Raw genomic sequence first — 15,749 nt, 5'->3', positions numbered from 1 at the left:
GAGGTGGTTGAGTCACCATCCCTGGAGGTATTTAAAAGACCTGTAGATGTGGTGCTTAGGGACATGGTTTAGTGGTGGACTTGGCAGTGCTAGGTTAATAGTTGGACCCGATGATCTTAAAGGTCTTTTCCAACCAAAACGATTCTATGATTCTATAATTCTATTCTATGACCATGTCCAAAGCACTGAACAAAATCCTCTCTGGCTGTAAGAACCAGAAGGCTTCCCAAACTAACTCTATGGTGTCCTGACTCGCGATTTCCTGCCCTTTGTGCTCCTCTAACATCAGAGTCCAAGACTGGAAGAAGAGACAAAATTACTTCCTAAAATAGTCCTGGTCATGGATCAGATAGTAGGATAGACAGATAGTAGGACAGATAGAACAGATACTGTGAAAAAAACAATTCGTAACGAGGGTAGTCAAACACTGGCGCAGATTGTCCAAGGGGGTCTATTGACTCTCCGTCCTTGGAGATATTCAGAACTCAGCAGGACAAGGCCCTGATCAACCTGATCTCAAATAGCCCTGCTCTGAACCGAGGTTGGACCAAGTGACCTCCAGGATCACTTCAAACTAAATTATTCTGTGATTCTGTGACCAATGAGCACCATGTGCATGACTGATGAAGCTCTAAGTGCAAAAGGCAACGTGGTTTAAACTGGGTAATGCTCAGGATTAATCCCAAACAGCAGTCAAAGCAAACCCTCAGCCTATCCTTTTATCACTTATCCATTTCCCCAAGCTCTTCTTTCTTTCTCTCTCGACCTTCTCCTTCTTAAAGTATTTCATAAAGTCACCAAAAGATTTCCTTTTTTTAAAAAATTTTAATTCCCCACTTAAGTTTGCTGTGTAGGCACTAGATAATACATGTGGTTTTGAGGAGCTCAGAGCCTAGAAGCAAAACCTGAAAGGTGAAGAGTTACTGTTTAATTTTCAGTTTTTATAGTAGCAAAGAAGGTGTTGATTTTGTTTTTTGAGTCTCTTCCCAGATTGTGGAGATTGTATGTCTTTTCCCACCTCTTATTTCATATGTTTTGGAAATTAAGGAAATGTCCATAGCTCAGATACTGTTAGTAGTTGCGTCACAGCAGTGAGGGAAATGGGGGTGTGTTTGTGGCATAGGGCATATTCTCACTCTTTCTTAATATTGCTTATAACAGTCCAGAGCCCATGTGAAGCCTTGACATGGGGAAAACAAGGCCATAACTAAGTGCAATTCAAGTATCATTTAGAGGGTTAAAGCCTTGGGATAGGTATAAGGCCTTGATTTATGTTGCCAAAAAAAAAAAAAAATCCTTATTTATAAGAACATTACTATACTTATCTTCTATAAGGCTTTAGAGACCTACTCAGGAAATCAGAAAGTGGTTTTGCCTTGCATTAGAGCCTTCCCAAGCATTTTTTGTTTGGGGGAATTTCTTTTTCTATCATCTGTGGGCAAATCCTAAGTTAGGTGTGCCATTATCATTGCTGTGCAATGAGATTTAAGCACACTGGGAGTTTACAGCATAACAATTATAATAACTGTATATAATTATAAATTGTGTTGTGTAAAATGTTTCTGTGCATTTTGCCTTACTAGTGCAATGTAAAAGTTTTTTTAAAAAAATATTTCTACCTAAAAAAGGTTAATTAGGTTTTTACTGATTAAAAAAATACATTGGTAAGGTTTTATAGACATTACTGTATAATGATGAATTATTTCTTGTGTGATCAAAATGTTCTCACTCATACACATTTTGATGATAGGGCATGTTCTCTGGAGGTTGATATGATTGGCATGGGAGCATAAGGAACGGTGGCTAGTTCACTGCAGAAACTACCTGCAAATGAGCTGGCTCTTACAGGTCACCATTTGAAGCCACCATCATTTTAAGCACGTGTTAAGAACGGGCAGTCGCCTAGAGGGCTGAAGAGGGAACTTTGAATGAAAGAGGGAAAAAAGTTTGTGGCTTCCTGGCTTACTACTGGGAAAGAACCTGTCACTTGGAGCATGTAAGGATGACAGTAATTTAAATAGGGGTAAGCAGCATTCACAAAAGCTAATCCACATCATAAAACCTATCCACATGACACGTTAAGAGCACCAAATTACAGAAATTAAAATAAATACTATGTGTACATAACATCATATTTACACCAATATCTTACAATGCTAAGAGCAATGGTTCTTAACAAACTCTTCTACAGTGCAGCTTAGAGCGAGAGTATTTCTTTGACAGAAGACTGGCCAGCAATAGGGACATTGGGAGGAAGGTAAGCAGGAAGGAGGAGAAACATAGGACTACGTCCATACCTGAGGGATCAAGTTTCTGTGTACCAAAGATCCCTTGGAGACATCGTTATACAAGCATTCCTCAGTCACACCACACTAACTATTCTCTTCAACATTGTCCATGTCTAAAATGGAAGAGTAAGTTGTCAATGTCTTTTAAAAATAGCCTATTTAGTTTGAATTCTGTTAAAAGCCCAGCACGTATCAGTTCTCTTCTTTTTGGATATCTTCACGTCTTTTGCTCTAATGTGATGTTGCATGAAGCCTGCCTGTGACCCAGCTCAATTCACAAGTTCCCTCAAAAAGTTTGCATTCTAGTCTTTCCTGTACTTTTGCCTCTTCCATAGGGCAAGAAGACTTAGGACCTCAGCACAGCACTTGTGGGAAGCACAAAGGAGAGCTAGAGCAAAATGCTGACTCCTAGGGTGTGCGTACATAGAGATAGTAAACCTGGCTGTAAACTAGCATTTTAACGTTTAATCCAACCATTGTGACTTCGGAGTGTCAGACAAAAGCAGGATGTTTAGACAAGTGTGGAAGCTGTGTGCATGGCAGTTGGGGGAATATAAAAAAATTTTCTTCTGTAGGTACAGTTACATGAGTATTATAATGAAGTAACAGTATGATGATTTTAATAGTTAAAGGTATTACAAAAATTTGCCATTATTTTATAAGAAATTGCATCAGGAGAAATCACATACATGTTTTTTTCACATCACTCTTGTTCCCACCTGGTTTACCACAAATTGACAGGCCCTATCATCCAAGGACATCAGATCCTCCTTGTAGTATCTGGGCTGACCATACTCAATAGTTTTCAGTAGTGTCTTTGCTTTAGGATTTGTGGTCACCCCCGAGTCTCTGAGCGTCCAAAACAGCCTACCTAAGAGAATGCCTCTATAATGTCTGCTGCTCAGTGGCTGGACCCATTCAGTCCCAAGTGCACTGCAATCACACATAGGATGGCTGTTGTTTCTCTTGCAGGTGGAAGTCAAATACACAAATCACATTTTGGATTAATTATCTACGTATGTAGCAAACTGCTATGTATCATCAGAGCTTAACTTAGTGTATTTAATCAACTTTCTCCTGGAAATGTTTTCTATTGATGAGTTTTTGTGAAGCATCACTTTTTGCAAAATTTAACCCCAAAGCATGTTTTAGGTTCTCTTCTCTTCTTGTATACATTTAGTACTTGCATGTAATGTAATGTGATTGCAGTTAAAATAGCACTGCTAGTACAGATTACATCGGAATGGTCATGAGCCCAAGCCTGTGTCTACAGTAAATGTGTGAGTGCTTTGTATGAATTGAATAGTGGTATGCTGCCAAGAGTCTAGGTTATTCCTCCACAGGAAACTGTATTAAAAATACCAATCTCTCAGTACAATCTGGCCCCATTCTGAGAACAAACATAAGCTTTTAAGAGAGGGTAGTGGTAGAAGAAATAGTAGTAGAAGAACGCTAAAGATCCTTCAGCTGTGCTGAGAATTATTTTGGAAAGTTCATCAAAATGCATCAAGAGAAATGGAATGGCTCTTCAACTTCTAAAAAGGAACTTCTGCATTCTCCCAAAGTGCTAGCTTAGTAGCATTACAGCTCTACAACTCTTAACTAAGATCCGCATAATAGGAATTCTTGCTGAATTTGGGGGGTGCAATGTTTACATTAGATGGGTATGCTATTTATTGATGATTCCGATTTTTAGGGGTCTTGTACTTGTAAAAGTTTTATTAGCATAACTCTGTCAGTTAGGAGAACATTTTTATTAACACTGTTATACCAGCACAATTGGTATAGATGCATTCATACCAGACCAAAGCTGACTTACAGCCCCTAGTACATGCTGTACTTTTCAAAAGTATTTCTGTATTCATATGACTGCATCTACTTCAGGATACCTTTTTCTGCTTTAACATATTCCCTGGAATGGAGGTACACATACGCTCTTACCTTGAGTTTCTCAGGAATAATCCTTCTTTCAGTTTATCCCACACCGCCATACCCTTTTGCCAGGTCTGCTGTAAGTTCCCAGCGCCATTTGTTTTCATACACTATGAGGTTTGGAGGAAAAAAAAATTCAGTGTCGGTGCCAGTGCCAAGCTTTCATAATCCCTGCTATTCTTCAGTTAAATCAGTTCCATGGGCTAGCCCACTATGCACCCAAAAAAATTGCTGTGTTAGCCTAGTAAAGACTGCAGTGCAGGTGCAGAAATGAGTAGCCAGGGTTCCCTGAACAATGTTAAGCAGTAGTGTCATTGAATGTTGAATTGCAGGCAGTTACAATCCCTGGCCAAAGACAGACAACACTGCAGTCACAAAAGTAAATTCATAAATTCTAATGCAATTTAAATGACAATTAACAAAATCCCAACAAAATCTTAAATAACCTCAGCCAATTTTATATCAAAGTTAGTAAAACCTGCATACACCTATTTACGGATTCAGCGCTTCAGCTTAGGAAATCGCAAAAATCACCTGGGTCACACTGCAATGTTCGTTTACTATCTTCACCTCCAGTAACTAGTGTCATGACAATTCATCTTCAGAATGAAATGCCAAGGATCCATAATATGACACAGCAGCTGCATATTTAAAAGAAGAAACATGGTGGGAAGCACAAAATCAAATCCTTTTTCTTTCATAATATGGGCCCAAACCTAACCCCATAATTTCAAGAATTGTCTTCCTAATTATCACTACAGCTCAGTTTTTCCCATCTCATTATTTATATTTATACATGAGTACATTTGAGATTTCTATACAAATCATATTCTGAAACATTTCTGTATTTGCCTAAGGTGTAAAATATAATTTGAATTTGTGACTCTCCCCTTCTTTCCTTCTGAGGAAAAAATTGTCAGTCTATTTACAGCTAATCAGATAAAGACATGCTCAGACTTGAAAAAGATTTGTCTAAGGACTACGTAGGGTTTACAGCATGTTAGGGTGGTAGGCTATCATTCTGTGAGACAGTAAATAGCTTGAAGTAATAATTTTGTCCCCAGGAGAGTTCCTATCAGATGAGATATTGTCTGTTTGTACCACTCTAACTTTATGCTGGATCAGGCATAATTTATCCTCCTCAACTGACAGAAAGCTGGCATAAAATCTGAATAAACACTGTAACATATGCTCTGGCTGATTCGATAAAAATGCAGTCGTGTGTTCACGCCAATACAGATCAAATTTTTACTGCCAGGAAATCCGGCATGCACAGATTTTATATTACTTAATGCAGAACCACAGCCTTATACTGCTTCATTTTTTCTGCATATTAATTGATTTTTAATTACTTTATTATGGGCACAAATAAAGAGTACAGGTTTGTTTGAAATCTCCCTGACAAATACTTGTGTGGACTGAGCCTACTGTAGTATAATGGTTCTCCAAACATGATCTCCAGACAGCACGAATGCCTCTTTCATAACACTGGCATGCATGATTTTGTACCTTTATGGTCTAAACAAAAATTAATTTACTCAAGGCAAAAGAGGCTGTAACACCCTGCTGTAAAAAAGATGTTGGACTGGCAGTATGTCTGCACCGCTGGAGATACACTCATGTGCAATGTAGAAATTTTTGTGTTATTTTTCACCTCTTTGCAGCCACTAACAGCACTGGAACAGAGAAAACAGGTTACCCTGATTTTCAATGGGAAATAGTCCTGCACAAGCTTTATGCTGTGTCTGAACTCTCATGCACACCTTGCGCTGCCTGCATAGTTGAATCCCTATTCAGCACGAATTACTAGAAGTACATGGTTGCTGTTACCTTTGGAAGAAAAGTTTAGTGTCTAAAGACTACTTCTGCGAGACTGCACTGAACATAGATGTTAACAGGAAGTTCCCAAATCCTTACTTGTGTTAGAGACAACCTCTCTCTCTGACTCTCTCCCGGCTGTTTCTGTCCAATGCCTCTCCAGCTTCCAATTCTAACAAACTGATTTTTAAATTATAATATTGTATTAGCTTCCTTGGAACGTGGATTTCCCGTTTAGATTCAGCCTAGCCCTGGTCATTATTCAAAATGAAAAGGAGGAGATAGGGGTGCAAAGAGATAAATTATGGATACATACATGCCAAGCCTGCTTTTCCAGTGTCTTGTGTTTTATTTAGTCATACACACCCCTGCTAGGTGAGTGCAAAACACAGGTCAAGGGCTCCTATTTTGATTTGTTAGCATTATACACTTACTTTCAAAAGGTTTTAATAATGAAAGATTTGCAAGGTATTCTAGTCTAACTCACTTGTTGCTACAGTATCTAAAAATTTGCCAGGAATGTGTTGAGGAAGTATGCATTTAACAGGAAGGCGAGCTTTAAAAGACTTCAGTCCCTTCCCACTCAACCTCCCTCTCCTTGTTAGCACAGGCTAGCTTGGCAGGCATGATCCTGCTCATATGATATAGTAGCAACCATGTGACTGAGCAGCTCTGTCACCTTAGTGTAGCTGCACCTGACCCCTGACTGAGTAATGTTACCATCATCTACCATATGTTTGGTGGTCTTTATATCTGTCTCTTCCAAGGGGAGGGATGTAAAACACATGCACTGGAGTGTTTTGCTTACACAGCATTTTGTTTCGTTTGGTGCTATCTCTTTTTCTGGCAGTAGAGAATAAAGGTCCACATCCTTGTAATATATAAATAAAAGATGAATTGGAATGAGAGAACTAGTTAATACTACCCTTCATGAAAATGTTCCTTGTAAAATATAAAGGATCAGGTTCACCTGTTCTAGAGTACTTCAGTAACAATTAAACCTGCCGGCTTAACAGGTTTACAGCTGCTTTTTTACGTGAAGTAGAAACTCTGAATCTAGCTTCAGATACTCTCAGACTGATGTGTATGGTCAAGAAAACATAACCATAACACAAAAATTACATTCCTCTTCTTTCCAGTTGTCCTTCAAATCATTAAATATTTAATGTATTTATTATATGCAAAATAATTACATTGCTCTCATCACAGGATGTTGATTATTACCAAAAGGATATGACTGTCTCTTCTCACATAAGGCTTGCCTTCATAATCTAGCATAGGGAGTACTCCCCCACAAAAAAATCTGGGCCCATAATTTGTCCTCCTGAAAGATCTAACGCTTGCATTAACCAGAAGAAATAGAACTCTAATTCTGAATGTCTTGAGGAATTTGGTCACACCTATGTCAAAAACACTACCTAACAGTGGCAGGCACTGACAAGACACTAGATGAACTGGAACCTTATTCAGAACCAGTGGCATTGCTTGTAATGGGTTAGCAGTTGCTAACATACTTGGGTAAACCTCATTTACCTTCTCCTGACATTATTTCAGAAGCAAGTCCCAGACAATGTGAGGCCTGCACAGAAAAATCAGCTACGATGTTCTTAGCCGCTGCTGAAGTAGAACATGCATTTGGAAGGCAAGACAACAACTCCCTTTTATGCTGCAAACAGTTTAAGCAAGTTTGTGACATCCTTCATTTTGCACCATTACTTGAGAAACTGAAAGTGAGGATTCTGACAAGGTTTGGATCCTGTAAACTTTTGCTATTAGTTGTTTTGAGCTGACTCGCACTTCTGGGAAGCATCCATACCTTTCACAAGAAATCAGGAAGACTAAAATTAGAAAGACTATACATATTCAGATGAGGCTGTTTTAGGGAGTAATTTATTGCTAATATATAGGGTGTTTTTTTGGCTAGAAAAATGCTCTGGAACATGCCACGCACGTATATTATGAAGCTTTATAGAGGCCTGTGGTGCTTATTCTTTAACAAGCTTTAGGTTAGGTGACTATAAATTTGTACAGTTGTATAGTGCCAGATTAATTGTATGGATTGCATGAGATAAGAGTTGATGGCTTTTTTTAATTATATGTCAAATTAAACATAAATCTTCCTGTGCACTTTTCTTGAGCATGGGATGCTGTTGTATCTGATCTTACAGATTGGTTGCTTTACCCTTCTTTAAAACATTCTGGCATAACAGCCATTTCTTTATGACTAAGTGAACAACCAGTGTCTAAATAAACAAACACCTTATATTAATATTAGAAACATAGAAAAGGAAATGTTTAAGAACAATGCTATCAAATCTTCTGTCAGCTAACAAAAAAAAGTTTTTTAACTATCTAGTACAGTTTGGCATACCAAGTGCAAACTAAAGCTAAAGGGAAATCTGTGCAAATAAGCTATATAAATGCACTGTCATAATTTTGATGTGTTCAGTCCTATACTATACAGGCTATTGCTCAGGGACCTCATCATTAGTCTTTGTAGAATCTGTATCTGTACATAAACTTTAGGTGCTGGAAACTATTCATTACCCTTCTAATAAGCGCCTTCTTTCCTCATTTTTTCTCATGCCAACAAGTTGTCAGAGTTTCTTATCCCTTGTTCCTGTTGTACCTGCAGCAAGTCTTAGAATTTGGTGTTCCTCTTTTGTATCTCCACAGCGATGTCATTGGTAATGAGATGCACTTGTTCACTATCTGTAGCAATGGCTTTGCTCAGTCTCCTAACCGTCCCTTCCATACTCAGAGTACCTGCAAAATTAGAGAAAGAGGATCCATTAATCAGAAATTCAAAAGAAAAATGTTGCCTAGCTTCTTTGTGATAAAGGCCCCAGTTTACAAATTTTAACACAATGTCTATGCTGTCTTTCTAAGCAAGGAGGAAGTATTCTGTTCCAGTAGAGGAATTTCTTCAGCCAATGAAAAGAAGATTTTGTAGACCCTGGTGATGATACCACATATCAGCAAATGTGAGTGTTAGTAAGAGAAGTGACATGGCAAAATTCACCTTATTAACTAAACAAATCGACCAAAATTCTGGCTGCATAATAAGTTTGCAAGTATTATTTATTAGAAAGTGGCAAAGGCTACTGATGAGTTGCTGATGTAATTGCTGCTACCTGATAAGTATAATCTGGCTGTATTCTGCAGCTTCCTCCCCTTTCCTCATCAAAAATAGAAAACTAGAAAAAGAAAGGGCAAAAACTGAAAAACATGGACTTTGCCACAGAGGACTTCAGCAATTTACTCCTCACTATGAATGCTTGCCAAAGAACAGGAGCTGCATGTGTGCACAGTTTTCACACACCCCCCTCCAAAAAAACCCCAAAACACTCAGAAGGACAGACTGACTTTTGGTGACTTTCAACCCTGACACATTTTGTCCAATGAAGAGGTCTATTATCAGCAGGCTAAGTTATGCCTTAACTCTATCTCAGTTTCCCATTGTGTGTGAATGATGTAGTTCTACAGATTATGACAGCACACTGAAGAAAAGGCATCTAATTGTATGAATGGTCACGTATGCCTATTTAAAATCATTAAGTTACTACTATGACACATACACACTTAGTTGTGTATTTACCATTTTCCCCCCTCAATAATGATGTGGACTTTGGGATGGAAGAGAGGCAATAAACTTCTGCATAAGCTGCTTAAATGGCTTTTGCCCTTAACAGAAGCCAATCTCTCTAGGAAAACCTGCACTGTAACAGATATGGCTAAAAAAAGGTATATTAGCTTGAAACATTGGTTCCTTCACTTTGATCCTGTGGGGGCACCTGTAAATTCATTGCTGCAATTTCCTAGGATAGCTAGCGACCATTTCTGAAATGAACCCAAAACTGGGGTGTGTAGTCTATTTCCCACCACTACTTATCAAACACAGGTCTGCTTCTACGGTCAGCTACTATGAATCATTGGCTTGTCAAAACAGGGGTTCATTAGCTGTCTCTCTGTACAGTAGCTTGGAATAGACCATAAAAAAAAATGTGATTGAAGACTGAATAGAATATAAAATGCCTCAAAGACTTAATGGAACTGAGCTGGAAAGGCAGGTAAGCAGGACAAAGAGATACAAGAATGTAGAACAGGAGGAATGCCAGTAGTAGCCTGCTTCTGTTTGTGATCTTTAACTCACAGCTAGCAGCGTTGTGTTATTAACGCTAACACTTACAGAGAGAACAGCAGCTGAGGTAGACATCTGTGGACAACCTAGCAGATGATGATTGTGCTGAACCAAGGGAATTACCATAGGAATTTTTAACGTAAGTGATATCACGCTACAGAACAAAATGCACATGTAAACACAGCAGTATCTTATAAAGATAATCCCAAGACAGAGTTAAAATGCAAAAAAAGCATCAACTGAAATTGGGCTAAATCACTACTAGTTTTAAAACTAAATGAAAAGTGTCTATGTTAGTGGTGTTTCCTATGGGGGAAACAAACAAACAAACCAACCAGCCCAGCTCTTTTTAAAACCAAGACAAGGTTACTAGTATTACTAAAGTTGTGAAATTAAAGCCACTGGAAAAGCTCTCATTGACTTCATGGGATTTAATTATATCACTGCACAGATAAACATAATTCAGTTACTTAAGTGCTTGGTTTGCCAGTGTTCTAGTAAAATACACACAGCACAACTCTGCCCAGCATGCAAAAGGTCATACCTGTACGGTCGAGAACTGAGTTGGAAGAATAGAAATAATAACATTATTTTCAATCGCATTAAGGAGTTCAAATTATCTTCTGACTTTAATTCCACATTTTACATACACTATTTCATTATCTATAGTGCCACACACTACTAGTGCTAAGGCAAAAATACCCATATCTGAGCTCATGAACTGCAATTTACCAGCAAACAGTCTACTTCCCAACCCTCCAGACAGGTGTTATCTCCAATCTCCTTGCTACACTCTTATGTCTGTGTAACTTGCTAATTTTGTCTTCTTTGTGTTCCTTTATGGAGACCTGCTAAAGAATATTCTTCTGCAGCTCTTACATAGCGTCCACACTTTCTGCAGACATATCCCACAATACAGTGAGGTTATATAATCTCATGATAGGCCTGGGCATTTGTCCTATAAACATCTACAGTCAAATATGAAAACACAGTTACTTAGTGTAGAAGCATGCCCTATTTATATTGAAAAATCTACCTTCTTCCTTACAGATGGCTATGCCCAAAGGCCTGCCTGGGTACCTTCTCTGCTGTTTCACTACAGACTAATTATTGCAGTTCTGAAGTTACCGTTTGAAAACAGCCACATACGTACCTTTGCAAATATCCCAAATAAGTTGTTTTGTTAAAAACCTGCCTTTGCAAATGCACTGGCATATGTTTTTTGAAAACGTATCTCTAGAATACAAGTCAGTAATTTACTTGACCAGATTTGGAATAATATACACCAGAGCCACTGTGAGACCAAGAGCTGAGAGCTGGAGAAACCTGAGCTTTCCATCTTTGAAGGAAAGCTGCTCTCAGCTCCTACACCAAGCTGAGTTCCAGCTGCAGCAAATCCACCTCTGGCTCTGCAGCAAGGCACCACCAGTTACTCACCTGGTCAGCACTTGACTGGTGCTCACGGGTTTCCGCTGGTCCCAGTCTGGACTAGGGAGAGAGACTTTTCTGTGAAGCACACCATTAGACAGAGTAACTTTATAATGGATGAACAACATCAAACTGTTTTGTTAGAGATTTAACTTAATCTATTTCTGTGACGTTATGATCAGGCACTTCAGGTATCACACCATTTACAAAGACTAAGAAATAACAGTAGACTTTTTACCAATGAAAAATTGAGCCCCATACCAGCAGCTACGGAGAATATTAACTCTGTCCCAGCCAAAACCAGCACAATGTGTCGATATGAATTTCACTATAAGGCTATTCATACTATATTTTCAAATTTTTGAAAGAAATTTCTGAATAACTGGTATGCGTTCAGCATCCCTTCACTAAAAGACCCTATGACATGATATTAAAAAATTTTAGATAGGTCTACATGTAGCACTTAAATATGAAATAAAGGTGTGCTAAGGAATGTAAGCAGATACTACTTTGAAATAAGACATCAAGCATTGCATTGACCTCAACAGTAAGCATTTCCAAGCTGTATCAGCTTAAAACAAAATCATCAGTGCATCCCATACATTAACCTGGGTTTAAAAATATCCAAAATCAATGGAGCTCATTGATTGTTCTATTATTCCAAATTTACTGAGACATCCCCACATTCCTTCCCACACAGTTCACCTCCTAATCTGTCCTGATCATAGCCTGTCTTTGCGTGACATGTTTCTTCAGCTTCAAAATCAATGGAAAATAAACTTCAGCCATGATAGTGGCTAGTATCAGAGTTCAATTTCTGTTTGTAAAGTTGTGCTCGCATTGTGCTTTTCACTGAGTTCAGTCTTCTTTCCAGAGACTGTAATAAGCAGTGTTTGAAAAGAAAAAGTGAAGAACATAACTCTGAGTTGAGGCATTCACCTCCTAATGGAAAAGTCATCCAGAAGCATCCTACCTGCTTCTCTCTAAAAAAAAAAGTTAGAGAACTATTTCATATTTGGAGCAAACAAAGTAGGTGGCAACTGATCTATTTGTGAAATTCTCAGGACAAAGGTGCAATAGTCAGCCATAGTATATCTGACACATTATAACACAGAAGCCTCTATTCTGAAGAAGAAAATGTATACTGATGTAAAAAAATATTGAACATATAACACCAGTGAGCAAATAACTTTAAAAGATACTACTGTTTTTTCCTTGTTGCTAGAACAAATCATGTAAGGTATGGCAGAGAGACTACTATGAAAGTTAATGGCTATTAACCTCCAAGAACTAGAGGATAAACAAGTAACAACAGATGAGATTGCATATGAATATAGCAATAAATTATTCATTTTCTAGGTATTCTTCAAATTGTTAGGTAAAAAAACCCTATAAATCTAAATAATTATTCAAGAACAACAAAAGCTATAACATATGTAATTAGAAACTTGGTAATATTCTTTCCTATATGTTTTTTCAGGGCTCACTAAGCTCTTTATGGGAAACTGTGATATGCAAGTATTACTACTTTGTTTGCTCTTCAGATCAAATCCATATGAATGAATTAGCTGTGCATTAATTTCAGAATTTGAAAATTCTGACTTTTTTTCCACAGGTAACCCAGAACACCTGATTTTCCTTTCACTCCTCTAATCATATTGCTGTAATTACTCCACTGACACAATTATATACATTAGCAATACCTGGGCTCCCCAGCCATGGATCAGGATCTATGGCAGCTGGCTGCCAATTAGATCAAAGTAAGATTTGTTCACACCAAAAGAACCACCAAGAAGTGCAGAGAAAGAACAGTGGAAGCAACACAGTAATGCTAAGGAACTTTTGGGGACCTTTTACCAGTCGTAGGAGGTTTACAGAACATAACTTTTATACTTTACAGGGACAGACTCTTTGTCTTGGCAAACCAAAGACAGGTGAGGAAGAAACACTGGAAGCAGTCATAGTGGAGAAACTCTTTTTTCCTGCTTTTCTCTGGCAGGTAAAGCTAACAGCAGAGTAACAAAATTTGACTGAAGTTGAAACTAGACTGCCCCAAGACAGGAGGACATTTGCTTGTCATATTTGAGTTAGCAGATCATGACTGTCTGTCTTCTGACGGTGCTCTGGTACTGAAGGTGGATGCAGCTGCACTGGGATCTTCACTTCCCTGGCACTTTGCATCTGGACTTGTCTGAGGTGTACCACTAACAAGGGGACAACCCCTCGTTAGAAACACTAACAACCAGCCAGTGTTTCTCCAGTTCGGAACCTACGTGTTTTCAGTAGTTTCTTTCTGCTAGGTTTGGAAATATAATAATCCAAGTATACTTAGTATAATTAGTATTCGCATTATATTACTTCTCATGTATTTGTCTATTTTCTAGTGTTTGAATTCTTTCAAGTAAAATTCTTCTAAACTTTAATTTCCTTAGGGCATGTTTCTGGAACTCCTCTTGGTTTCTAGCTCTTATATGGGGATCAAAAATAGCCACCATTTTGCTGCGCTAGATCCAAGGCTCACAGAAATCAATCAAGGTATTCTAGCCAAGCCCAGGTAGCAATATCATCTCTTAGATGAAGAGGGCAGCCAGAACAGACAATGAAGGCTAGAACGCTTACAGTAGCCACACTGATTTCTGAAATAATTCCTTCCAGAATATAGCAGAACACCACATTCACACAGTGGGAAACCATGTGCTTTCAAAGAAATGTCTAGAATGATCTAGCCAGTCTGTATGAATTTAGAGATAAGATCACGGTAGGCAGATGGGCAAAAGTACTTCATATCCCTTACTACTTGTTTTTGTTTTCTGAACCCACCTTTAAAATACAAAGGAAGTTAAGAGAACATACTAAGATGATGTGGAAAATCTAAATCCAACTCATGAGGGAAGGAAATCCAGATATAAGTGTGCAACTCCACCTTTTTCTGACCTGCACCATAGCTATGCCCAGACAATCCAAACACATTATGATTCTGTGATAAAAACTGTTGTTAACCACAATCAAGCTGTGACTTGTTGAGATAAAAGGACTTTCTTAATAGTGTTTACTTATACATATATTGAGATGAAGCTTGGTTAAGAGGAATAGTAGTAGTATTTTAATTGCAGGTCTTTTAACTGGCAAGAACTTCATCCTGTTTCCTGACGGAGGTAGTCATTACTGAACTGGCTTAGAGGGCAGAAGATTAAGACACCTAATCATTACACAGGGTGTTGAAAACACAGAGCTTTATGTAAATGCTAAGTATCATTAATGTTATTTTCCATTGGGTTGAGTCTCTTGCACTGTCTACCAGCCTTTGTGAAAACATTTGAGTTTTCCAACTTTTGTGACTGACGTAATTGTGAATTATTCTTAAGGCTGATGTTATTAGGCGGGGATGCTTCAGCACTGCTCAGTTACGTGGGACTTCTCAAGTCCAGAGTAGTCCTTGTGCCCCATTCCAACTGCAGGGAGAGTAGCTGAGCCCAGTTTCCATTACCTAGGGCCCATTACACATTTGTAGAGCGGCTCTTCAGTATCATCTGATGAGACAGTCAGTTTTGCTTGGGAACACGTTCACAAGAGGAACAGAAGGGCTAAATTCTGCCCAGGTCTTTGTCTTCTCTGCAGATAAGTGTCATCCTCCTGAGATGATCTACATGCACCCACTCTCTCCTTGAAAATAATAAAAGCTTTAAGTCTTTTTCCTCACATAACCGAGCAAACTCACTCCCAGGCATGGGTTGTACCTAACAAGATAAATCCATCTGATTAGATTAAGTCCAAAGACTGAAGCCATCTATGTGCTGCCACCGCTACATTTCACAGCACAGGGCATAATTCTAGTGGATTAGCCTACTGTTAGTAATTAACCCATTTTCTCACAGCAAAGAACGGAAGGGTATATTTACCCTAAGCAGTAAAGCGTACCAAGCAGTCCCTCGAGCTACCTCCAAAGGTTTCCCTCCAAGACAGGCTGCTCTGTCACCTGAGGGGCATGCCTGCGTTCGCCCAAGCGCACAGCAAAACCAGCTCCGCACCAGAGCCCAGCAGACGTGCCGCTTACTCAACCACCGCTGAAAGGGCGCTGCACAACGCGGCTGGACCACGGTGGCCAACGCCGCCGGCCTTCCACCCTCTTCCCAGCGGCGGAA

General features: G+C 38.8%; 1 long non-coding RNA gene across 1 annotated transcript in view; it reads left to right on the top strand.

The window, feature by feature from the left end:
* The window catches only part of LOC103926120, a 16,347-nt gene extending 7,939 nt beyond the window's left edge, over positions 1-8,408 (top strand). The window contains exon 3 of the long non-coding RNA XR_664061.1: positions 7,593-8,408. This is a non-coding gene — a long non-coding RNA (uncharacterized LOC103926120). The remainder of the gene's footprint in view (positions 1-7,592) is intronic.
* The last annotated feature ends 7,341 nt before the right edge of the window (positions 8,409-15,749 follow it).

This window comes from Pygoscelis adeliae, unplaced genomic scaffold (genome assembly GCF_000699105.1).
Source record: "Pygoscelis adeliae isolate BGI_AS28 unplaced genomic scaffold, ASM69910v1 Scaffold31, whole genome shotgun sequence".
NCBI lineage: Eukaryota > Metazoa > Chordata > Aves > Sphenisciformes > Spheniscidae > Pygoscelis > Pygoscelis adeliae.
Note: the sequence above shows the minus strand (reverse complement) of the source record. Positions and strands in the feature narration are given on the sequence as shown.